The 27642-nt window shown below is 34.2% G+C and overlaps 1 long non-coding RNA gene across 1 annotated transcript; it reads left to right on the top strand.

Moving 5' to 3' along the window:
* The first annotated feature begins 13093 nt into the window (after nucleotides 1-13093).
* On the top strand, nucleotides 13094-13956 carry LOC135206560 (uncharacterized). Its single transcript, XR_010312786.1, has 2 exons — nucleotides 13094-13177; nucleotides 13606-13956. It is a non-coding gene; the product is annotated as an uncharacterized LOC135206560 (long non-coding RNA).
* Nucleotides 13957-27642: the final 13686 nt, after the last annotated feature.

The following is a 27642-nucleotide window of genomic DNA, read 5'->3' on the forward strand; positions in this document are numbered from 1 at the left end:
CACTGTGTATAACGTGTTTACTTATAAGTATTTACATTTCATTTTACTCAGCACTCGAGTACTTTCGGGCCCTATTTGTGGCCCTTATTCAAGAGATGTGTAGGTTGTCAGCCTAAGGACTGCTGGGCCTTGCCCCAGGCTGACAACCTACACATCTCTTGAAAAAGGGCCACAGATAGGGCCTGAAAGTACTCGAGTGTTGAGTAAAATAAAATGTAATTGCTTATAAGTAAACACGTTATATTCAGTAATTTTGTGGGTTTCTTTTTCAATAAGTATTTTATTCAGATTGATGTTTGATTATTACTTTCCATTTGCCTTACATTTTGAAGTCAGAGGCCCCTGTGTGCTTGATTCATGTGAATAGTTTTCAATTATTGAAATAATAATAAATAATAATAATAATAATAATATAATAATAATAATAATAATAATAATAATAATAATAATAATAATAATAATAATAATAATAATAATAATAATCATAATAATAATAATTTCTCCGTCTCTGAGCATGGATTGAAAGTTTTAGAGAAAGTACTGGATGAGAGATTAAGAGAGATTGTAAAGATCGGGAAACAGCAGTATGGATTCGTGAGAGGAAGAGGGATGATGGATTAACACAACCTGGAAAAATAGTCCCCTTATGTATCTTTCGACCTTTCGACCTCTCTGAATGAAAGGAATAAATAGATTCTCTACCTCTAAGGCAAGATGTCACAATGAAATTTTACTTAGACCAATCACGACCCTGTCTTTAAATGTCCGTTTTCTATGAGACTGAAACTTGCAGTAAACCTTATATATATATATATATATATATATATTATATATATAATATATATATATATATATATATATATATATATATATATATATATATATTATATATATAATATATATATATACTTCGCTCCCATCATTCGAATAACGCTAATTAGGATTAGGATAACATGAACAAGTTTGGAATAATAATGGAAGTTTGGAAGCGAGGGTGACGAGTCGCGTTAGTCTGTGCAAGGTTAATAAGGGTTCCTCCATAACATTTCCCCCTTTCTTTGTTACTCATACCCCTTTCAGCTCTAGTTTATATTTGACCAACTCGTCAACGATGACACATAAATAGTTATCATCTCCTTTGTCTATATTAACTTCCCTTATTGACAGTTAATTATTTCTTGGTATCGCTAAGTTTTGATGCTAAATAAATTTACATTCATAATACCCTGCGACACCAGATATCTTTAGCGATAGTCGTCAAAATCTCTGCTTTCATTTTGCTTTAACTGCTTGTCATCTTTATCATTATTGGTAAGATATATTTCGCAAACAAAATCTTATTTAAGTCAGCATTTGATGTTTTATTTACATTTTCGACTACTTTTTCACTTCTGGGAAATTGCCTTTCATAAAGTTCATGCAGAACGAAAATGGAGCTACTGAAGACAAGTGTTTTATCTTTTTTATTATTTTAAATTTACCACTTAGAGAGTACCCGCCTCTTTTTCCATTAGTGAGCACCTCAAGGCATCGTCATTGCGACAGAACAGCAATGAGCTGGCCTCACGTCACTTTGAGTTTTGCTTTTGGAGCAGCAAGCCTGCAATGCTGCAAAACCAGGTCTCTTTTTCTCATGCAGATGGTAAAAATGTTACCTTAATGGCCCAGTACAGAATTCTGATCAGGGTTAGTCACCTCCTAGGGTCAAGCACAGGCCAAGAGGCCAACAAATAACCATGTCTGAGTGTCAGAAGGTGGTGAGGATATTTACATTTTGAGTAGATTGCGAAAATAACTCGCTCAGTTTACTTAGAGTTTAATTTTTCATACAAACCTACGTTGTGTTATTGTTGTGAAATAAATGACAAATTTGTTTTTTTTGTAAAACTGAGCCTTTAAACCACACGAAGGAAGCGACAAAGGTTGACGATTTTGTTAAAGACGAAGAAAGTAGTCAACAAAATTTTGACAATGAATAGAAGGACGCCTCGAAAGACTTCCTGGAATGAAGTAGTGTGGAGTATCTAGGAGCTTGAAATAAACATATGCGCTAATAATAATAATAATAATAATAATAATAATAATAATAATAATAATAATAATAATAATAATATAATAATAATAATAATAATAATAAGTAGCAAGGCCTCAAAAACATAAATAAAGAGGATATGGGATATTGCCAATGGAAATTTGTTTTACCCATAATCATAGGAACACTAGGCACGATTCCACCTCCTAGAAACAGCGCACATAGTGAGAAAAGTGATGGGACTCCTAAGGAGGAAAGATGTAACCCGGAACCCCACACTATAAATACACCCAGTCGAATTGGAGGACTGTGATGAATCAAAATAATAATAATAATAATAATAATAATAATAATAATAATAATAATAATAATAATAATGATAATAATAATGATAATAATAATGATAATAATAATAATAATAATAATAATATAATAATAATAATAATAATAATAATAATAATAATAATAATAATTTTACTTTTCGACGATATTGGATGCAACTCAAGACCCTGCAAGGGATAACATTCTTGCCCAACATCGAAAATGCATTAGCTCGTCGGTAGCTGTCATAAGCAATGCCAATAACAGACTGAGTTCAGTGGACCCTAACCTCCATTAACCTCTGTTTATTCGTGTATCTTTCAGACCACCAAAATTTCTCGGATATTCATTCTCAAACATCAGTCGCCTGTGCATAGATTTAGATTTTTGCGTATTTCAAAACAAAGGAAAACTCTAAAATCCAAAAAGAAACGGGTAGATTAAAGTTGGCGGTCTCTTCCCTCTGAGGTTTGGGAAGTTTAAATATACGCTGAGATATTTATCTGTTGGCTTCTGTATCCTGCTATCTTTAATCCTCTTGTCTGCCCGACTGTGTGTTTCTCTAGTAACCAAAAATGTAATTCTAGCTCCCTGGTGAAAGAATTCATTATTGAGATAAATTATGAAGCTACATCTACATGTTACTCCTACGCCACTGGAAAAAAAAACGAACATTGAGTTGAAAAACTAATTTTAAAGAAAACCTTAAAAGTCAGATTCAAAAGCAAATGATTCGTAATGGGGGTCTGACAGCCTAAAGCGTAAGGACTAAGGTAAGGAATATTTTCTAAAAAAAAATTTTTCTTACATTATCGTATCATCCTCTTTCCACTGATGTGTTTTTCTCTCGAATTGGCCGGTGACCTCAAGTTTACCCCGATCTTTGGGGTGTTGAATATTCATCTTTCCCCCCGGCTCCTAATTAAATATGTAAACGGAGTGTTGACCAATGGTGGATTAAGCTACGATAAAAACAGAATTTGAAAAAAGATTGTTGTTGTGGATTGCATAGAAACTAATATGCATTTAGTATATTTTTGTCCCTCAATTAAGAAAATTTGTTGACCTGGCCTTTTGATTCACTGAATAAATGTTGTAAACTGAGAACAGGTAACAGGTTAAGGATTTTTAAAGTTAGATTTTGATGCCGATTCGAAAAGAGGATGAAAGTACGGCAGTGGTCCTAATATCTGTTTTTATAGCAGGGATATGGATGGGAGATACTTAGGATTTATAAGTAATGACCCGGAATTACTTGAATGGATAAAAATTAGAATGGCCAATACTTTCAATATAAATAAAACTGGATTTAAACTTCTGTTAAAAAAGTATTGAACGAGTCAATATGTTTGTAATTTAAACGCATACCTAGACGAATAGTAAAAATCTTAATGTAGCGAATTTACTTTAATTTCTAATTTTATTTATTATAAACATATTCTGATTGTATATACAGTATTATGAATTTATAAAAATGTATTCTGATGTTTATACAATATTTCAAAATGTATGGATTGTTAATGTATATTTTCTTTTAAAAAAAAGAGTAAGTAAGCATACTACGTCAAAGAGAGAGAGAGAGAGAGAGAGAGAGAGAGAGAGAGAGAGAGAGAGAGAGAGAGAGAGAGAGAGACTAAGCATACTACGCCAGTCTTTTATGATATAAGGAGCACCATAAATATCTACTAGGTATTGTTCCGTTTACTATACCGCTGATCATTACTTGTACAGAAAGGAACAAATGAAAACGATATGCATTATCAGTCAAACCATAGGTCAGTTTGTGAGCTGTTTTCTGGTAACTGGTAGTTTGAAGGTGATAGGCCTTTGTCCTTGTTTAGTCTCCTTATCTGGGATCGCTGCTTTCGACGGAAAGGGCAGTCTAGGAGCTAAACAGTTGAGGGCTTGGGGCACCGTTGAGCTGTAGTGAGGTGACGTTGGGGCTTTGCTGGTTATCTCGTGGAGTTTTATTAGTCTTCAAGTTACTACTTTTCTCGGCATTTTGAATCGTGTACTTCACTTCAGCGACGATGGGATGTCCATATAGTTTGGATGGTCGTCGGGGTTCGTTAGCGGATTTTTGGGCGAGTGACTTTGTGATTTTTCAAAGCTACATTTGTATATTTGGCCGTTTTGCTTTAAAATACACACCCGTTTATTTTGTCGGATGTGATAACGTCTATGCTCTCTGTCCTGTTGTTGTAACTCTCATGTTTCTTGAACTTTTTTGGTCTTAATTCTTCTTAATCTTTCAGGTGCAGTGAGGTGAAGGACAGGGTAGATCTAAGCCCTTATTCCCGCGGCGAACTAGGCTACGCCAGTTGACGTTTTTGTATACAGTTTTACCTCCTGAACAAGAATTTAAGATATTTTTTCGGCCGGCTGTAATTAACGTGTAATTTACCTTTGAACTCTATCCTACAGTAAGGGAAACCGATGGGAATGCGGGGTTCTGAGTGGGGTAAAACACTTGGGCGAATTATTCAGTTCAACTGGATCCTACAGTAAAGGGGATCGATGGGAAATGCGGGGTTTTGGGTGGGGTTAAAACACTTGGGGGAAGGTTTTGTTAGTGTTATTGTGCAATTTCCTTTTATTTATGACATTTGAAACACGAAATACAAGCTTAAATAAAGCAATAAATAAACCAATAATGGAGCCGTTACATAGCCAAAATCCACTTATTGCTACTGCTAGTACGACGCCGAATCCTACTACGCATGTGCCAATCCTACTGCGCATGCGCCGAGATATAAGGGAGCTTTAGTTCAGACACAAAGTTCCTAAGGAGATAAATGATGGGGGGTTTTGTAGCGGGTTACATGTATTTAACCAATCATGATGCATTATTAACCCTACATTGCGATAGGAGACTTTTAGGGAGGATCCATGCATTGTTACATATATTCCTTTTCCTCATTTGTTTTGTAATTGTGTAATATTATTTCAAACTTTTATTTCTGTTACGTTTATCATAGTATTGTTTAATGTGTGCACTGACTTGTTCTCACTTCATAATGTTGCCTTATATATCTTACAATATTACTTACAATTGAGGCAGCCACTGAAAGTCTCCTGAGGGGTGGGACTAGAAGGCGGTTTTAGGGCGTTTCGAGACCTTTCTGTCAATGACGTGAAGTTAATGTATTACATTTTTTTTAAATTGATGGTATTAAATTTTTCGTGAAATTGGTATGACATCTTTTCATTTTACAGACATTCCAATTCACACATGCATTTTTTCTCCCTTCTTTTTTCTATATTCACCTTTATGTGCGGTCTGACCATAACAATTTCTTGTTCTATTTTTTTTTTTTTTTTTTTTTTTTTCTTTTTTATTTAAAAATCATATCAAGTACATTTACAATAATACATATGCCTATATATGTAATTTATGTACACAAATTTACAAAAAATCTCAAAATAATCACAACACATCAAACCAATTCCTATCTATTTTTCATAAACTTTAAAATACACAGTTGAGGTACTTATCAGTAAAAAATAAATCAATTTTTTCTTTAAGAAGGATTTTCATCAAATACCTATCATAACTAAATTTACTTTTTATAGACTGACATATTTCATTTATATCAAATTTGACTGTCTCCCTATCCAAATTGAATAATTAATGTACCCTGTAGTTAGCATAATATACGTGTTATATATTTTTTCATTTTTACTTGAGAAATCTAACATTAGGATCTTAAGTATATTCACACCCTCTATCCTACATATATCACTCAACATTTTCTGAACAAAAAATCTTTACTACTGGTTTTATAAAACTTGCAAAAATAGAATCTATGGCAATATGTATTCTATATTATCACATCTATTACAATTATTACTCTCTTTTATCTTAAGCATAAACAGTCTATCATTCGTTGGTAGAGATTCATGGATATATTTGTACAGAAATTCTCTTTCACTTACTCCAATAAAGTGATGATTTACATTTTCCCAAATACTTGCCCAATCGAGAAGAGGATAGTTATCCTCAACTCTTGCCTTAACATCTTTACATAGGTACATTTAAATATTCTTACTTACACCATAATAGGAAATTTCCTACAATTACATATTTCTCTAATAACGTCGATTACTACTGAATAGAATTTTGGGGTATTGTAGGAAACCTCCTTAGGGTAATCAATGTCTATTAAGTAACTTAACCTAATTCTACAATAATATTTACATAAGCCTATGTCATTATTCAGATCTTTCAAGACAGTAGAAGTTAAAATAGATTTGGCTTTATAAAATACATTTATTATTCCTACCCCTCCTCTATTTCTTGGCAAACATAAAGTGTTTCTGCTAACTGGCTGATACATCCCTTTCCACAAATACCTGAAGATACATGAATTTATCTTTTGAGCCTCCTTCTTCATTAGTGGCAACGTATGGGCTACATACCACACTTTTGAACAAATCTTAGTGTTGATTATAAACAGCTTTCTTTTTTGAAAAATGGATAATTTTCTCTTGCTCAACATACCTACTGATATTTCTATTTTCCTAATAACGTCAGTCCAATTTTTCTCCTGAATTGTCTCAAAATTATTATGATAATATATTCCTAATATTTTAGTACATTCTACAGTCTTCAACCACTTCACAGGCCAGACATTTCTTCCTTTCCACAATCCAATACCCATTATTGAAGATTTTTCCTTATTCAGTTTAGCACCAGTTGCTAATTCGAAGTGTGTTATTATCTTTCCTGCTTCACAAATCGACTTGTCTGTTGACACAATAATAGAGGAGTCATCAGCATATCCTTGTAAGCACACATTTTTATCGTTAGGAAGCTTCAGACCTTTAATATTCTTATTACTCTTAATTGCTAGATACAATGGCTCCTGAAAAATTACAAATAGTAACATAGACAATGGACATCCCTGACGAACAGATCTTTTAATCTGGAAATAGGGGCTAAATATTCCATTTACACAAATACAACTCTTACATCTTTTATATAAAATACTTAACCAACAAATAAATTCACTAGGAAATCCAAATTTCTTTAATATTTTAATTATAAATTCAATATTTACTCTATCGAAGGCCTTAAACCAATCCAGGTTCATTATAGCAAGTTTCATATTATTTTGTGAAGCATTAAAAATTATATCTCTAACTGTACTATTACAATTTACAATTGACCTATTCTGAACTCCACAGTACTGTTCTACTGATGTAATTTTAGTCATAACAGATTTCAACCTATTGGCTAACACTTTGGCTATTATCTTGTAATCTACATTCAGCAGTGAAATTGGTCTCCAATTATCTATTTCCTCCAAATCTCCCTTCTTTGGTATTAATTTGATGATACCACTATATTGGGAATCTGTTAATTCACACTTTTCTTTAATATATTTTAGAACCTCTAAAAAATCTTTTTTAATTATTTTCCAAAATTTTTTATAGAATTCAATTGGAATTCCATCTACTCCAGGGGTCTTTTTATTATTCATTGATTTTATCGCATTATAAACTTCTAGTTCAGTAAAATCACCTTTCAAAATGTCTTTGTCATCATCATCAAGTATATTATTACAAAATGAAAGAAAGTAATATTGCATATTTCCATCCACAACTGACTTTTCATATAATTTTTCATAATATTCTTTTATATATAACATTATAGCATCTGTATTTTCCACGGTGTGACCATCTCCACTTTTAATCTTACATATAAGTTTTGAGGCTTTATTGTTTTTTTCTCTATTTAGTAGATACGAAGACAATTTTTCTCCTTTAACAAGGTCATCAATTTTTGCTCTTATCTTTATTCCTTCACACATTTCATTTTGAATATTGTTTATATTTTTCTTTACAGCCTCAATTTCTTTATATTTCACATTTGCTACATAGCTCTCCTCGTACAGTTGTCGCAGTCTATGCTGTAACAAATTCAACAGACCATACCTTTCCTGGGCTAATCTCTTTGCAACTTTCAAGAAAAACAATTTACATTCTTGTTTAACCCATTCCCACCATAAAGCAATGTTACTGAAGTTAAGCTTTTTAGATTTCAATCGATTCCAAAATGAAATAAAATCTTCTGCTATACCATTCACATTTAAAAGCTCAGTATTAAGTTTCCAAAACCCTTCCCTATTTTCACTTTTTTAAGTTTTATTTCTAAAACAACCATATTATGATCTGAAAAGCTTACTGGGATATTGCTTACTCGTTGAATTTCATTCTCACACTTTTTTGTGTAAATCCTATCAATTCTTGAACCGTAGTTATTTCTCACATAGGTATAGCCAGGGCTACTACCCGTGCCACCAGATACATCTTTTAGCCTTAAATCTCTAACAAGGTCTTTCAATGATTTACTTACCAAAGCATTATTCCCATTACTACAGTCTTTCGGTGATTCAATACAATTGAAATCTCCTCCCAAGATAAGATTTTCATTATTATGTCTCAGATAAAACAATAGTTTAGTTTTGAAAAATTCTTCCCTTTACATCTTGCCGTACCAGAAGGGCATAAATATTAACAACATTAAACTCTCTCTCATTATACAGTATCTCATACCTAAAAACCTGCCCTCAGAATCCATTTCTCTACTCAGTATGTCAATTTTCTTGTACTTTGTGGTACATATTATGGTTCCTCCTTTAGAGAGATGAGTAGGATTAAAACCTACATCAAAGTTATCTGTTAGATACTCCAGTCTTTTTATATCTTTAACATTATGTTCCTGTAATAATAAAATATCAATTTTAAAATACTTAACAATATTGACAATTCTCATTTGTTTCTTGATATCATTTAAACCATTTATATTCAAGCTAGCTATGACAATGCCATTATGAAGTGCGAAAAATTAAAGTGTAAAAATAAAAAAAAAAAATAAAACAGGAAAAACCATGACATTATTCTTTTACACGCTTTTTCTTGGTATGCCATTTATTCCTATCATTACCCTTTCTTTCCTCTTTTCGTTTTTTTCGGGAGCTTTAGTAAGAGTTATCTTCCCAGGATCCTGCACTTTTACATTCCATGTCTTGCTGCTGTCTTCCAATCGGCTTCTAGTTTCGTTCTGGTTATCGTCGTCATCCGTTTCCGTAAATATGTCTTCAATTGATTCGCAACCAGTCGCTTGACTCTCTTCCTCTTCCACATGAATGTCCTCTTCCATTTCCTTGTGAATGTCCGCTGTCACAACTACTTCCATCAGTCCTTCTTCAGAAGAAATATTTTTCTTTGTTTTGTTCGGAGAGTTCAAGAATAAATAATCCAAGGAATCAGAGATTTCAAACGGTGAAGTACTCTGTCGGGAGATTCCTAGTGGGCCAGGTTTTATCACATCCTCGTCACTTGTTTGATCATCCAGTCGGTCATTCTCTCCAGTTTTATTCTCATTCCTTCCTATTTCCCTTATTGCTTTCCAAACAATCTGTAGTCGTGGTTGTTTCGCTTAGCTTTGTATTACCTTCGAGTTGTTCATGAATTTCCAAATTACCTGTATTCACCGTTTCTTGATTAATTTTTCCTTTGCATTGATCTATGTTGTCCTTACCATTGTCAGTGTTCTCATGATTCTTTTCGTTATTATCTCCTTCATTATCCACATTCTTTTTCCCTGTCATTGGAGGAAATTCCACTTCGTTATCTACATTGATCCTTGCATTTACATCACAATCGGCAGCTATGTGGCATCATTTCCACATATATAACAGGTTCTCTTTTGGCCATTGTATAAGAAAATGAGAGTGTATCCAAAAACGGTAATAGATGACGGGATGTTCTTCTTTATTTCCATTTTAGCGGTCCTGATCCCATTTAAAAGCCCTTCTCCTTTTCCAAGCCTGTGTTTATTATTGCGAATTTCATGCACTTTTCCGTATTTTGATAACACATTCTCAATCATATCATTGTCCATGTCAAATGGAGCACGACGAATTGAAACATAAGTGAATAAACTACTGAAGTTCAGAATCTTTACACTTTGTCCCTGTCCGATATCTAACGTTTTACCGTCGAACTTTTCAATAAATTCATCAAATACCACAGTATTCTCAAACTTAATCACTACCTTATTATTTGACAAAAGCTGGAATCCAATCAAGTCATCATATTCAATCTTTAGTTCCTCAAAAATAACTCTACATACTAAATATATTCAGGATAACATGTAAAACACAGTCCAGCGGAGTCTTTCCTCCTTTAATGTAGGCGAACAAAACACCATGATCAAAGAAAACGGTATTTCCCAGTGCGCCTGCGCCTGAGCATAGCCTCAGGGCAAATAAGTTTCTGTGCCCGATGCGTAGGACAAATGATGTTTTATTAGATCTAGGCTACATCAATATTAAAGCACTATCTTAGTACATATCAAGTATACAATCACTTCAGGCCATGTTGTACATACGTCAGTCCTATTGAAAACCAATAAAAGTAGCTTAATTCCACAAAAATAAGCCCAAAATCAAGAGCGTTGTTGACGACGTCTTGTTTACATTCGGGTTCTTCTTCTTCTCCGTTCTATTAGGTTAGGTTGGTTAGGTTATGATCCTAACCTCTATGTTACACTTCTAAGATTACCTTCCTTTAAGGAGGGGTAGTGGGGGGGGGGGGCTCGGGCCCCCCGGGTCAGGCAACATGTTTTACTAGTTTAGGTTAGGTTAGGTTTGTTAGGTTACGATCCTAACCTATATGTGACACTTCTAAGATTACCTTTCTTAAAGTGGCCCCCCGGTCAGGCAACATGTTCTACTAGGTTAGGTTAGGTTTAGGTTGGTTAGGTTATGATCCTAACCTATATGTTACACTTCTAAGATTACCTTCCTTTAAGGGGGGGTACGCCCCCGGTCAGGCAACATGTTCTACTAGGTTAGGTTAGGTTAGGTTAGGTTGGTTAGGTTACGATCCTAACCTATATGTTACACTTCTAAGATTGCCTTTCTTTAAAGGGAGTCAGGCAACATGTTCTACTAGGTTAGGTTAGGTTAGGTTGGTTAGGTTACGATCCTAACCTATATGTTACACTTCTAAGATTACCTTCCTTTAAGGGGGAGCCCCAGTCAGGCAACATGTTCTACCTAGGTTTAGGTTAGGTTGGTTAGGTTACGATCCTAACCTATATGTTACGCTGTTAAGATTATCTCTCTTTCAGGGGGGTTATGGGGGGCCGAGCCCCGCAGTCAGGTAACACATTCTACTAGGTTAGGGTAGGTTAGGTTGGTTTTGGTTACTATAACTAACCTATATGTTACACTTCTAAGATTGCCTTCCTTTAAGGGGGGCTATGGGGATGGGGGGAGCCCACTGGTTAGGTTACACAATTTTTACAATTGTCCTCAACATTTCTTGTTATGTTCAATCACCCCCTGAACTGGCCACTCTGATCCTTGAAACTTGATAATATTCTATTCATTATTCACTAAAATGGTCTTAGACTTGTACTTGAATAATATACTTAAGTACCAGATGTGTAAATACAAGATGTAAAAAACCCTGTATAGATATATATATATTTTCATGTATGTATGGATTATTAGCTCTTATGTAAAATATGTGCCCCTACTGTAAGGTTTCATTGCAATATTTTTTACTTTAATAATAATACAAGATAACTTTGGTTTCATAAACATAAAAGAAGCTATGTTTGTTCGATTTCATTCAACATTTTGTCAAGTTCGATTACCCCCAAACAGGACTCCCCTCATTTCCTATATTGTCCACCCATTACAATACAGTGTTCGTGTTTTTTTTTTTTTTTTTTTTTTTTTTGTTTTTTTTTTTTTTTTTTTTTTTTTTTTTTTTTTACAAACGTGAATATTTACCCCCCACCCATCCTCCCTACTGTTTCGTGGTCTCCAGCCATACACACACACCCCCCCCCCCCTCCTGACAAACTTGCCAGTGTCTTTGGTCTCACTTCGCTTATTAACCAGCCTAATGGCGGAAGCACTCCCAGGCACCTCCACCTCCTCCGGGCCTCGTTACTAACTCGACTCTGCCCCGTACATGTGTTAACTGTTTCGTTAGTTATAAGGACATTTCAGCCCATTACCCGGGGCAGTATGAAAGGTTGGTAATATACTGTCAAGATCACGGCAGTGGCGTACTTTAAAATCCACTTCCACGACGACCCAAGACGAGGGGTACTCTATCCTCCACCCCTTTAAGGTAAGGTTCCTAATCTTTATGTACTTTGTTATATTGTGTTTTAGTGTTCCAAAGGTGTAGTGCTTTTGATGTCGGTGATATTTATTGGGAATTATTTACCGCCATATCCCAGCGTGGGCTTTACCAACTCGTACCTCTGCCTTCCTCTTTCGGTACCCCCCCTCCCCCCAACCCCTTTACCGGACTTGAAGCTCCCTGTTAGTGACGTATCACACACCCCCTACCAGCATTCAAATATGGCGGTTTGTTTACGTTTCATGGCCCCGAACCAACATTTCGAAGATTGTTCAGTCGAAGTAGACTATGGCAATTGACGTTTTCATATGTTATTTTGCTTACTTTACAAGAGTTTAGGGTATATTTATCCGGTCGACTGTAACTAATCTGTTATTTACCTTTGAACTCTGTAGTGGTACATCGTACCCCTTGTACTGTCATGTAGTCTTCAGAGGTAAATTAAGGTTTAATTACAGTCGACCGAAGTAATATTACTTTAAATTCTTGTTCAGCAGGTAAAATAACATAGGAAAACGTCAACTGCCATAGTCTACTGTACCGCAGAATGCTGGCTTTAGAATTACCAAGGACAGAATGAGTCTACAGCAACCAGACGAGTTTGAAGACTACAACCCCACGAGGTGAATGGTAACTAGACCATTGTAAATGGTGAGTATCTTATAACTTCTGTTTCTTCTCAAAATCTCTTTGCAAGCTAATCCTCCCCCTTCAAGGGCGGAGCCCCTGATGTGGGGAGGAGCCACTTCTTGACATACGGCAATTGGCCGTATGCCAAGGAGTGGGGCTTGCACTTCTAACTTAAACCCAAACAAACATGTTAGGTCTAGCACTTTTTAGTATTTAGGTTTTGGCGAGTAAAGGTTCACCTTCCAGATTTGATTTTTCTTGGATGTTATTAGAAACTTAATTAAAATATTGTTCTTATAATAATTTTGACAGATTTTAAGAAGTAGCTTTTTACGTGCTTAATGATGTTAAGGAAGAATGTATTTTTTCTGTAATTTTCAGGTTGATCTTAGGGTTGACGTCTTGCACAGAACTCCTTTCCTTGTCTGATGCTTTGTCTTGCGTTGCAGATTGACGAGTATCTGGTGGAGTCGATAAATGGACAGACGCTGAATCACATTCTACAATAGCAGATATCTTTTTATCCTACATCAACGGCATTTGTATGCCTGTTACGTGCGGTAATAAGGATTTCTCTGGAGTTTCAAGGCTACTGCACAAGCCGTAGATTTGTGAACGATTTCCTAGACAAACTTGTGATTTCATGAAAATTAATTGGCTTTCAGGATTTAATTTTCCCCGAAAAATGTTTTGTTTCCTATGTAAATTGCGTTTGTATATCTGAATGTGTGCACCTTTTCATGCTGTCATGGGTTTGATGGTAGTGATTTTGAAGTTTCCCTTAAAAGTCGTCAAAAATGGATTACGTTTTTAAAAGCCTTTTTCAGTTTGAGTAAAATGCTGTTGACCCATGAAATTTAAATAAAACTTAAAGAATTAACGTTAGTTAAATGGTATTAAGGGTTGATTACAGCGGTTTTGACTTGTACTTAGTTGTGATTTTATAAACGAACTTTCTAAGCATACATGAGGGATTGCCGTCCATACCAGATGGTGAGTTTATATAAATATGGAGAAGTACAGAAATTCGCCTAGCAACTAAAGGCAAGAACTGATCTGGGTCGTCCTGAGTGAAGTAGGTACCTAGAGATTTCTTTTAAGATTAAGACTTGAGAAAAACTGTTTCAAGATGTGGAATGGGGGACGAAATCGTCCTAATCAAGTAAATAAACTAGTGTGAACCATAGTTGGACTTAGACTTTGCAGGGGATTAGTTCCATAAGCGATCCATCGGCCCCTAGCTGCAACCCCTGTAATTCTTTTTAATGTACCTTCATTCGTATTACTTTCCATACTAAAGATTGCATCAATAAGAGCAACTTCTGTGTCTTCGGACGCCATTGATAGGTCTAGGGTTCACACAAGTGACTCTCACGCACTGCTGGGAAAATGGTGGTGTAAGATTGTCTTAGGGGGTAAAAACTACTTGGGGGGGTGGGTAAAAACTACCAATTATGCATGTTAGATACTTTGACGTAATATCTTTGTGTCTGTGCTGAATAAACTGCACAAGGTTGGTGAAAAAAGTTACTGACAGTGTAAATACCTATTTAAGTAATACGTCTGATGGATTACAGATGGTGTTGAAAAATCACTCAATTTTATTTCATGGAATAATTTCCAGCTCTATTTTAGATTTTATAGCATTTTGTAGGAGTGAGGTTATTTATAAGTGTGAGGATATTGTATTTTAATTTAAAATTATAAAAAAAATATCCATAAGCATTGAGTTTTCTCCCCCTAGGCATATTAGGGAACAGTGCTTCAATATCGAAGCTTGTCATGGTTAGGTCAGGGTCCTGGTTACTTTATAACTTCCTGTAGTGTAGGATGATAGGATGGATCTCAAAGGGATACCAACCCTTGTGTATTTTTGGTACGCCATACATAACACACAATGAGGAACCTTGTACATATAGATTTTCGTTGGTTGTTTGGCCTATCGTTTTATTATCTTATAAAGTTTTGGAGAACCGGTTTATTCTGTCCTCGTTTCTGAAAATTAGTTTGTCTTGGTCGATGTCACCCAGTTTCCTCAACTTCGTAGCATCTTTTAGAACTGTTTTCATTCCTGTTATAATCCGTTACATTCATTATGACAGTTCTCTTGCCTTCATCAGGTTTAGTATATATACGATATTGCCGATTTATCTTGAGTTTATTATGGGTAGCAAGGTCCTGTTTGTTACGTAATGATGTCCACTTAGTTTCGTTTTGTTATTATTAGTTTGGACTAATTTAGATATGTCTTTCTGAAATTTGGAAAGGTTTAAGAATTCAGAGAAGTGTTTTAGTTGAAAAAATTTCAAATGGTAGAAATTATTCGTAACAGGAAGGTAAGTCAACAGGCAAGCGAAAATCCAGGCCCATAGATAAAAAAAAGTCCTCTCATTTGGTTAAATTATAATCAGATAGGTTGAATACCGCCCTATTCCCTTCTCCATTGAAGTCAGGTGTAATGATACCTACTTTCTTAAGCTTGTTTAACATGTTTTTTTACTTTCTCAATGTAGTTGGCACAGTTAAGTTGATAAAAATGCTCTCTTGCAGGAGCAAGATATTGGCAGATTAGACGTCCCCTAATGTCAACATAGAAAATTAAAGAAATAAAAAAATCAAGCGTATTTGTGTTGAAGCTTTCTAAGTTAGTCTTGAAAATACTCGTGTCTCTATATTCTGAAAACATATCCTTTTGGTGGAACAAAGAAGGCCCGAAGAAAGACCTTCCAGATAAAACATGGAAATTAGGCATAAATAAAAGTACATTTTAGTGTCTTTGGCTTCTCTTTTCTATGTGACCCTCTACGAACGATACGTTGAAGGAAGCGTCACCTGAGATGGAATCCGAAGCTATTTCAACTCGAGTGACAAAACAATGAATTGGCCCAGGGCGGATTCTCTCATGCATTCAGGCCTTTGAACGACTCAAAAGAAGTGTCTTCTGGGACAGAAAAATGGTTTCTTTGTGCCCGTCCTTTCTCTTATGGAATTGCCCCTTTCTTTATGCCATATCTATGCGTAGTTATCGTAATTCTTGTGTTTTTCACTGATTTTGGGTATTATACTCCTTTATCTTATCTCTGTTACCCCTTTGCCTTAAAGTTACGGACGATTTTTTTTTTTTTTAAGTGTCAGTGCTGCATATAACCCTTGTTGTTCTGTGAATATTTACGTTTTACTTCGATTAAATAAATGAACGTCTGTTTAATTTATGATAATTAAAAAGTGACATGACCAGATTACTTCATGAATTTTGATGGTCTAAACTACCTTCTTACAATTCTTCAATGTTGCTAACTATATCTCTTGTCAGAATCTCGATAAAACGTCCGGAGGAAACAAGAAAGGCGGAGTTTAGCCACAAATCCAAAGTCGATTCCATCGCTAACATTTAAGAAATTTATCGTAATAAAATTCATACCACTAAAGCCATTGCCAACGGTTAGTCGTCAGTTGGGTAAGTGTTCGTTGGCAGTGAACCAAGAGATGGTATTAAAGTAATTTAGATGGTGAAGGATGCTGACCATACAGGAACCCATTAGACGAGAGAAGCCACATTGCGTTGAATTGACGTTATATTTCTTAAGCTGAACACTTAACCTGCTCGCCAAAGCTGGATGCATATCTGCAACTGTGTACTATATGGCAAGGATCGTTTCCCGGTAATTATATCTTTTTTTTTTTTATCTGCAAATTATTTCACCTTTTAACTGGTGATTGTCGAGAAAAATAAGTCAACAGTTTTCGCGAATTTCTCTTTTTCTTCCACGAAAAGTCCCTCGAGATTTTAACAAATTTCATAAGAGAAAGAAAGAGGAGATACTTGTTTTATTGTACCTTCACCAGATGCGATCTATCTGGGCGTTGCACTTAAGTGTACTAAATGAGTGACAATGGTGCTCTTGTAGACTGAGTTGCTTTATATTAACAATGAATTTTTGTTCTGTTGTGGCCTGTGCTCCTACAATTCCAGGTTGTAGTTTCTCCTCGAGGAGAAATAAAATGGGTCATCTTAACAATCCAGTAGAGGGTTCCAGGTGGTCAGTCAGTGGCCATCAGGCTATATAGCAACTACATGCTTTACCTACAGTAGTGAGGCTGCTTCAGCAGTAGTGGTTTAGTAGCGAGAATAATTTGTTCATTTTACTCAGAGGTTGATTTTCATGCTTTAATAAAAGCCAATTCTAAAAGTATTGAAAAAGAGATTTTTTTATACCTTCCAACTATTTCTGTCTTATTGATTTGGTTATTTGTGTTCATTCGCATACTATGGTTTTTTTCTATCATAGTCATAAATGGCTCCTTCTTGTGTATGTAAGATCTAAATAAGAGCGAGAAAGACTAATTGATTGGTGTTATTAATTGGCGTTACAGCTGAAAATTTCCTAACTGAATAGAAGGCCTGTTAATGATAACAAGGAAAACAGAGGCAATAGGACAGAATATCATCATGTTTTTGACATTTGACTTTATATAAAAAAATTTCTTAAAAGTGGATAGAAGTGAATTGTTGCAATGTATAGAAATAGTTGTTTTCATGAGGTTTTTAGGATCTATATGGAAGCAATTATTTATCTATTTATTGGCTTATTTCTACCTGTTATTGCGTTGCTTTGCGTCATCTTTTCTCCTTCAGTTCTGTGGCATCTCTTTTGTCAAGTTCATGTCCTATGGTGGGGGGGGGGGGGGGGGGGGGGGGGGGGGTTAGCGCTGTCAGTGGACCTCATGCGGTGAACTGTAAGCAATACTTAAGGTTCTTTGCAGCGTGCCTTCCTTAGGCCCCCCCTAGCTGCAACCACTTACGTTCATTTTACTACACCTCCTTTCATGTTCTCTTTCTTCATCTTACTTCCCTTCTTCTCCTAACACTTGATAATTCATAGTGCGAATGCTCTGAGGTTTTCCTCCTGTTACACCTTTCGAACCTTATGCTGTCCATTTCGATTTCAGCGCGGAATGACCCAATAGGTCCCAGTGCTTGGCCTTTGGCCTAAATTCTATATTCAACTCAACTTATCGGGTTTGTTCCTTGTGAATGTTTTCTCATATCAACGAGAGAATTGTGTTTTTGAAAGTCTCATTGTTCCTTTAATTCCTCCTCAAATGTATATATGAAGACATAACTAATACGTCGTTGGAATTATCATGGGATAGAATTGATAATTATAATTATACTTTTATAGCGACAGGGTTCCTGCATGCATAGGTCGATAGGCAAAATTTAATAATAATGATGAACGCTGTAACTGAATGTTTGAATAAAAGTTGAGACCAAGGACGCTCGGTGAACTCTTTCTAACCCCGGTTCCAAAATACACGAGTAAGATATTTTCGGGAATATCACGAGGTGAGGATCATCTGGCATCCTTTATAGGATCTTTTTGGAGTAGAAGTCTAACAAGCGCTTTCGAGCCTTTTCCTGATTTTATTTTTTAGAAATGCAACATTAAATTTGCTTGTTTCTTCTCTTCTCTTACTCTTTTTTCATTTTCTCTTGTATACCACTTTTACTACATTTCATGCATTTGAACAATAATAGGTTTTATATTTATTCCCACTATTTAGAGAGAGAGAGAGAGAGAGAGAGAGAGAGAGAGAGAGAGAGAGAGAGTGTGTAAATATACCAAATATGGAAGGGAGTGTAAAGACTCAAAAATCCCAGAGATTCGAAGAGCGTTATGCAAACAAGGGGAGAGAGAGAGAGAGAGAGAGAGAGAGAGAGAGAGAGAGAGAGAGAGAGAGAGAGAGAGAGAGAGAGAGAGAGGTGAAAATTATGTATTTGTCATGGTCGCTGAAACAGGTATGTTGGTAAAGAAATGGGTATCAATGAATATTTAAAATCAGTGAGAGACAGTTTATTTAAGAATAATCTCAATCCACGTATCACTGGTTCACTAGATCAAGTTCAGTGTTAAAAATTATATTAGTCAAATGCGGCATTTTTTCTCAGTCAAGTAGGGCGTTAAAGATTACAATTATAAATCAATAAAACCCTGTTTTTCTTATTCAAGTAGTGTGTCAAATAAAATCACTCCTATAGTAGATTCACATCAACCGTGCATCTGATGTCTAGGCCGGTCCCTTACGACGCTCTTGATTGGCTGTTGATAAGCCAACCACAGTGCTGGAAACTCGTCTCAGTCTCTCTCGAGAGTTCATATAGGCGGATGTATGCTTCCCCATCTCCTGAGGGATACTTTTGAAAGACGTATCTTCATGAGAGGTGGAGCATAAATCCCTCCTACATATATGAACTCTCCCCAGAGACTGAGAGTTTCCAGCCCTGTGACTGACTTATCAACAACCAATCAGGAGCGTCGTAAGGGACAGGCCTAGACATTAGATGCACGGTTGATGTGAATCTACCTTAGTAATACTGACTTGCTCAGTCAAGTTAGGTGTTGAAGAATATATCAAGCAAACATATCGCTGTTTTATGGAATATGTTAGGATGTTGAAATATATATAGCATTTTTTTATTTGTTATTAGCACTGCAATATTGCAGTCTACCTTAGATAGAAATATACAATAAAATATTTTTTGATACATATGAAGAGAATATTGAAGAGAAGGTCAAGCATTCACTCTACAGAATGTACGACATTGTCACAATGAACGGAAGTCTTTCCATGAAACATTTAATTAAATTTAGAGCTCTAGTGGAATGATCATAATTATACTTTCTCAGCAGCTAAGGGACGAAAATCAGTTGCGATTCCTGATGACATATTTCCTTTTGCAACTCTGCAGTCGCCAGCGAACATTAGAGATTGTTCGAAGGTCATAAGAAAACTTTAACCTCAAAGGCTCTTTTCATTCTGTACATAGTTGCGGATGCACATCCTGTCGTTTGGTAAGCCAATTGATTATCCAGCTTCAGATTTATGACATCTATGAAACACAGAGAGGCTCCTCTCGACTAATGGATTCCTGTATAATCAGCATCATTCTCTAATTAACTGCCTCAACACCAGCTCTTCAATTCAGTGCAAACAGACAGTTACTCAACTGATGACTGGATGGTAGGGATAGCCTTAGGATGTCGAATTTTTTCGAATAACACAATTTTATTCCTTAGTGTTAACGAAATAAGCGACATTGAAATTCGTAGAAATATATATATATATACATAGATATATATATATATATATATATATATATATATATAATATATATATATATATATATATGTATATATATATATATATATATATATATATATATATATATATATATATATATATATATATCATATATATATATATATATATATACTGTGCTTAACTGGTTTTTATTACCATTTTGTTTTAGAGTGAGTGGAGAAGGACTTTTACCAATATTCCCAATGGAGTGTCACGTGGTCTTAGTGCAGTTTAGTCCTGTCAATATAATCCTTTATATTCTAATTTTCGTCATTAGACTCTCTCTCTCTCTCTCTCTTCTCTCTCTCTCTCTCTATCTCTCTCTCTCTTCTTTCTCTCTCTCTCTAATGTTATCATTATATATATATATATATATATATATATATTATATATATATATATATCAATATATATAAGATATAAATATATTATATATATATTATATATATATTATACATATATTATAGATATATAGATATAATATATAAATTGATAATGATTATAATATATATATGCATACATACATACATTAATCCATACATACATGTGTGTATAAGAGAGTGAGAAGAGAGAGAGAGAGCGAAAGAAAGTAAGAGATAAAGTAAGGAATACTTTACCAGTATTTACAAAACACTACCTAACTTGCATGCCGCGTTAGAGTGAGTGGGGAAGTAGCAGTATCACATTCAGCGTGGGGAAAAGAACGCAGCTTTTGAATAAAATACGGACATGTTTCAATTACAGAAGTCAACGAACTGATGATGGACCAATTCTGAAAATGTTGGAAATATCCACGAGCACGAAGTCCGGTCTGTCAATTTGGAGGTTATATAGAAAAATGAAACGTTTTTGAAAAATTTTGCTATGTATCACTCACTGAACTGAACGTAGGGAGGTTAATGCAGAGAGAGAGAGAGAGAGAGAGAAGAGAGAGGGGAGAGAGAGAGAGAGAGAGAGAGTAAATTTGAAAACTGGCACCTGAGAATTGCTTCCCAGTGTTATTACTTGTCAGCCGACACTTGACGGTTGACACCTGATATCAAACACTAATTTTCAGGTAAACCGAGGGTCCTTCTTCAGTATTTTCTTTCATTTTGTCCTTATTACAGCAGAAGGTTATAAGTGACAGCTAAAAAGAAGTCTAAAGATGTTTGTAAGAATTCATACTTCTTTTCCTCTTCCTTATATACACGTACATATTATGTGTATATATTATATATATATATATATATATATATATATATATATATATATATATATATATATATATATATATATATATATATATATATATATATATATATATATATATATATATACATATACATCGGGCTACAAATGTCCATTAATATCTAATTCTCTCTACCTCGGAATTAATATATTTTTCATATATGCTTAACCGAAGGGAATTTTATTAGGCGATAATAAATTGTCGGCGCCCAGGCACGAATCTAGGACACCATACAAATCCAGGAACGTCAGTGAAGCTTTACCCACTCCACCACCGCAAGAGGCTATAAATTAACGCCGTCTCTCACCCTCAAATACCTTTCGCGCTCAGGTATTCGCTGATTTGGAGCCAGCATTAACCCACCTCGACCTCAGTAGTGTTGTAGTGCTTATGACAGCAAGTAGCCAGTAATATAAGTCATATCACATTACCGTGATTCATATACATACATCGAGGCTTCACTGACGTTCCATGGATTTGTATGGTGTCCTAGGTTCGCGCCTGGGCACCGACAATTCTATTATCGCCTAATAAAATTCCCCTTCCGTTAAGCATATATGAAAATATATTAATTCCGAGGTAGAGAGAATTAGATATTAAAGGACATTTGTAGGTCGATGTATGTATATGAATCACGGTAATGTGATATGACTTATGTATAGATATATATATATATATATATATATATATATATATATATATATATATATATATATATATATATATACATATATATATATATATATATATATATATATATATATATATATATATATATATATATATATATATATATACATATATAATATATATCTGCTTAAAAAATCACAGTAGAAAATCCTGGATTATCTCTAATTTTTTACCCCTTTTGACAATTAACCATCTGGTATTCTTGATTTGTTGTGTACCTGAGAACTTTCTCTCCAATTGTATTTCATTCGTTCCTTGACAATGTCTTAGTAAAGACGAAAGTGCTTGGATTTCTGACTATCATTTTCCGGTGGTATTGGCTTATATCATAACATAGATATATATGATATATATATATATATATAGATATATATATATATAGATATATATATATATATATATATACACACACATTTATATGTGAATTCTTATCACATCACCGTAATTCATATACATGCATTAGGCTACAAATGTCCTTTCATATCCAATTCGCTCTACCTCGTAATTAATATTTTTTTCATATATGTTAACGGAAGAGGAAGTCTTCAGTTGATAACAGTTTCGTCCTCTCGTTGATTCGAACAGCGCACAGTAAAATACCCCTATTATGACTTAACTTACGCTACATACAATCCTCTTAAAGCTTAGCTGTTTGTTTATGTTTGGTTGTTTAATCATGGTAGTCAATGATTATCTTGTCTTTGCTGGAACTCTAATAGGATTTCATAGCGTACCAGATCCCACAATTCAAATAATATAATGAAGCCTGGTTTGAATGACATCCGACAAAATGAGATTACTCGAATTCTCTCGTTCATAAAACCGTAGAAACTGCTGACTGCAGTGTGTCACGCTAGGCTTTCTGCAGATATATGTTGTAGACATTTGTATGGTAAATAATGAATTATAAATTCGTTCCCTCCCATTTAAGCCGCAAAATAAGAAAAGAAACATAATGCCTTCAGCAATGCTTCATGTCTTTTGCATACGATTTTTTACACTTTTATGCGTTCTTTCAAAACAGTTTCCTTTGTAACACTTTGACACGTTGTTTGTAAAAACTTTTCCCATTTTATAAAACTTTATAGCAGTGTTGTGGGTTATTTTTCACCCCTTCTGCGTTTCTATAAATGCTGTCACTACGTTTTATGTTACATCATAGTTTTGCAAGGTAATATTTTACCATATTTTTTATTCTGTTGTTGCTTAAAATATAGTTACCACTAAACTTTCCCATTTTTATAAAACTTTGAAACAGTGTTGTGGGTTATTTTTCACCCCTTCTGCGTTTCTATAAATGCTGTCACTACGTTTTTGTTATCCTTAACCATAGTTTTGCAATATTTTACCATATTTTTATCCAGTTATTGCATTACAATATACTTACCACTAAGTTTTATGTTAATCTTAATCATCAGTTTTGTAAGGGCAGTTCTTTTACCACAATTCTAATCTGTTAATTTGCTTTACGATATACTTTTGCCTGTAAGTAATTCGGCATTACTCAACAAGCTGTCTACTATCACTTTTATACAACGTTTTGAAACACTCACATAGCTTACTCGTCGTACTTTTCCCCACCCATTTTAAGAACACCTCTCCATATTTCAAAAAACTTTCACACTGTTCTTTCAACGCTCTTATACCAAACCTCTGAATAGGTGAGACTCGTAAGACTTACCAGGACCTTCCTGAAAGAGGATTGGCCGCTTTTTGAGCCCTTAAAACGTCTTGGACGTGATAGAGGAGGAGGGTGAGTTCCTGCCCTCCTCCAGATCTCCGATGGCTGGTAAATCTTAATCACTGGGGTCCCTGTTTCCTCTCGTTGAAGAGATCCGGTTTTATGGGTAATACTCTACTTGCGTCTTTTTTTTTTCTTGAAGGTGGTCGGTCTATTTGGAGTTCATAGATCTTTTATGTAGTATCTCTTTCGGAAAATGGTATTGATCGATTTTATTTTATTAGTGATATATATATATATATATATATATATATATATATATAATATATATATATATATATATATATATATATATATATATATATATATAATATATAGATTAAGCTACAAATGTCGTTTAATATCCAATTCGCTCTACCTCGGAATTAAAACAAATTATATTAATTCCAAGGAGGAGCGATTTGGATATCAAAGGACATTTGTAGCCAAATGCATGTATATTAGTCACAGTGATGTAATAAGAATTCATATATATATATATATATATATATATATATATATATATATATATATATATATATATATATATATATATGTGTGTGTGTGTGTGTGTGTGTGTGTGTGTGTGTGTGTGTGTGTGTATACCTTTTTAGAGTGAAGGATATTAACTGGAATAATTCTTCTGTGTTTGGTAAGTTCGGTTACCTTAAAAGATTAAGTTTCGGAAGAATTCCAATAACTGCACGCACATATCTTGTGAATTAAGTTACTCTTAAGAATCTTACTATTTAACAGATATTCTCACAATAATAGTAATAGTAGTAGTAGTATTAGTTATATAGTAAATATAATAAGTAATATTGGAACTAATGCTTAAAGTAGGTCAGCCCGTTTCCACAAGCGGCAGTACCAAAGGTAATTAATGTAGTTACGTTCAAGTCTTAACCATAAGCTCCTTAAGAACGAGAATGCACCTCTCTCTCTCTCTCTCTCTCTCTCCTCTCTCTCTCTCTCTCTCTCTCTCTCTCTCTCGTATCCGATAGGAAGAAGAGGTTGCTGGCGGGATGTCGATTGAGAATTTTGCTGGAGTGTCTTGAGGAGGGTAGGGGACTGTGAGCTGTATACCCTCTGCATGTTGACCTAGGTTACGTTTGCCTTCAAATGACAAGTTACATTATGAATGTTGTTCAACTATATTGCTTTAAAAACCTCAAGTTACATTATGAATATTTTTCAACTATATTGCTTTAAATTCCGTTACCTGTTTTCTGGTTATCTGAACTCCAAACAATTCCCTCTAAATAACTGTGTCATTCTTATTCACAAATATGCTATAGTAGATTCACATCCGCCTTTCATCTGATGTCTAGGCCAGTACCTTACGACGCTCCTGATTGGCTGTTGATAAGCCAATGACAGATCTGGAAACTCTCCTCAGTCTCTCGAGAGAGTTCGCATAGGCAGGATGTTTGCATGTTCCACCTTTCCTAGTTTCTCGCTGGACGAGTGGTTTTCGCGCTCGGTTTCCAATCCGGTTGTCCGAAGTTCGAATCCCGGCTCGGCCAACGCGGAGTCAGAGGAATTCTTTTCTGGTGATAGAAATTCATTTCTCGATATAGTGTGGTTCGGATCCCACAATAAGCAGTAGGTCCCGTTGCTAGGTGACCAATTGGTTCCTAGCCACGCAAAAATATCTAATCATTCGGGCCAGCCCCAGGAGAGCTGTTAATCAGCTCAGTGGTCTGGTAAAACTAAGATATATTTAACTTTTTCCACCTTTCCTGAGGGATACTTTTGAAAGACGATTCTCTCAAGAGAGGTGAAACATACATCCTGCCTATGTGAACTCTCAAGAGAGGCTGACAGTTTCCAGCCCTGTGACTGGCTTATCAACAGCCAATCAGGAGCGTTGTAAGGGACTGGCCTAGACATCAGATGCACGGTTGATGTGAATCTATTCACATTTATGCAGTCATCCAAATTATTCATCAGCTTTATTATAAACCCTCCAGAGAACACTCATAAATATAAGTAGGGAAAATCCTTATACATTCACAATGTTAAAGTTCTCAAAATGATCATAAGTTCACTTGGAAAGTCTTCAAAGAGCAAAATCCAAAATACAATGTAGAAAAAATCCTCTAGAGAACAGACTCCTTAATATAATGTCGAAAATCATTATAAATACAATCTAAGCGTCCTCAAAATGATCATAAATTCGCTTAGAAAGTCTTCAAAGAGCAGAATGCCAAATATAAATGTAGAAAAAATAGTTAAGATCAAAGAATGAACAAACAAATAACAAAGAGCCTAAATAATAAAAAAAAAAAATTGAGAAATACGTCACGTGAAACACAGCACTAATGAAACGACAGCACTGAAAGCTTTTTTTTTTTTTTTTTTTTTTTTTACGTTTCTCATTTTATATTTCTATTATTCCGAACGTCAGGCCCTTCAACTCAGTCAAAGTTTTAATGTTTCTTTGTCGACACCAACGTAGGTTTTCTATTTGCGTTTTGGAAATAATAGATATCAGTTATTGCATTTCGCATATTTCCAGTCTTGGCTTGCCAGCGTTACGTAACCTTTTCATTTGACAAAAGCCCATAAGGTAAACTTCATGTATATATATATATATATATATATATATATATATATATATATATATATATATATATATATATATTTATATATATATATATATATATATATATATATATATATATATATATATATATATATATATATATATATATATATATATATATATATATATATATATATATATATATATATATGTGTGTGTGTATGTGTGTGTGTAGTATAAATGAATAAATATAAAGTTATATCATATATATGTACACACACACACACAAATAGATATTATATATATATATATATATTAATAGATAGTATATATATCACATTATTATTATATATACTTATATTAAATTATATATAATAGAATTATATATATATATATATATATAGGGTAATTATATATATATATATTTTATTATATAATATATATATATTATTATAATATTATATATACTATATAATAATAAATTCCTAAATATTTCTAAAATAAATGAAATTTCTTCATTTAAAGAGACTGAGAGAGAGAGAGAGAGAGAGAGAGAGAGAGAGAGAGAGATAGAGAGAAACCTGTGCAAGGCGAAGAAAATTCCTGAATCTTTTGTCACAACTTGAAATCTAATTCAGGGGAGTTAATGTGAAGATAAAACAAACACCGACAAATAACGGAAAGTTTTCTTTGCTCTCGAAGGAATTCTGTCTCTGCTGGAAATAAGCAATTAGAGTTTATTTTCCTCACACGTTTAAATCTCCCTGCAACAATGCCAAACAACGTGAAATAAAGAAGCTCACTACTGGCTCGTCATTTATTGGGTACACTGCTTGCATTTGTATATGTGTATATATGCATACATGCCCACACAAGTATATATATATATATATATCTATATAATATATATATATATATATATATCTATATTATAGTATATATTCTAGTATATATATACTATTCCTATATTACCATATATAATTATTATATATATGATATATACACACACACAGAGAGAGAGAGAGAGAGAGCGAGAGAGAGAGAGAGAGAGAGAGAGAGAGAGAGAGAGAGTTCTCTTTCATTCTCGTTTTTATTTTTAATGAATTTTCCTATTTTTATATTTTTGTAATGTCATAATTTTTATGGCATAAAAGA

Source organism: Macrobrachium nipponense, chromosome 31 (assembly GCF_015104395.2).
Source record: "Macrobrachium nipponense isolate FS-2020 chromosome 31, ASM1510439v2, whole genome shotgun sequence".
In the NCBI taxonomy this organism is placed as follows: Eukaryota; Metazoa; Arthropoda; class Malacostraca; order Decapoda; family Palaemonidae; genus Macrobrachium; species Macrobrachium nipponense.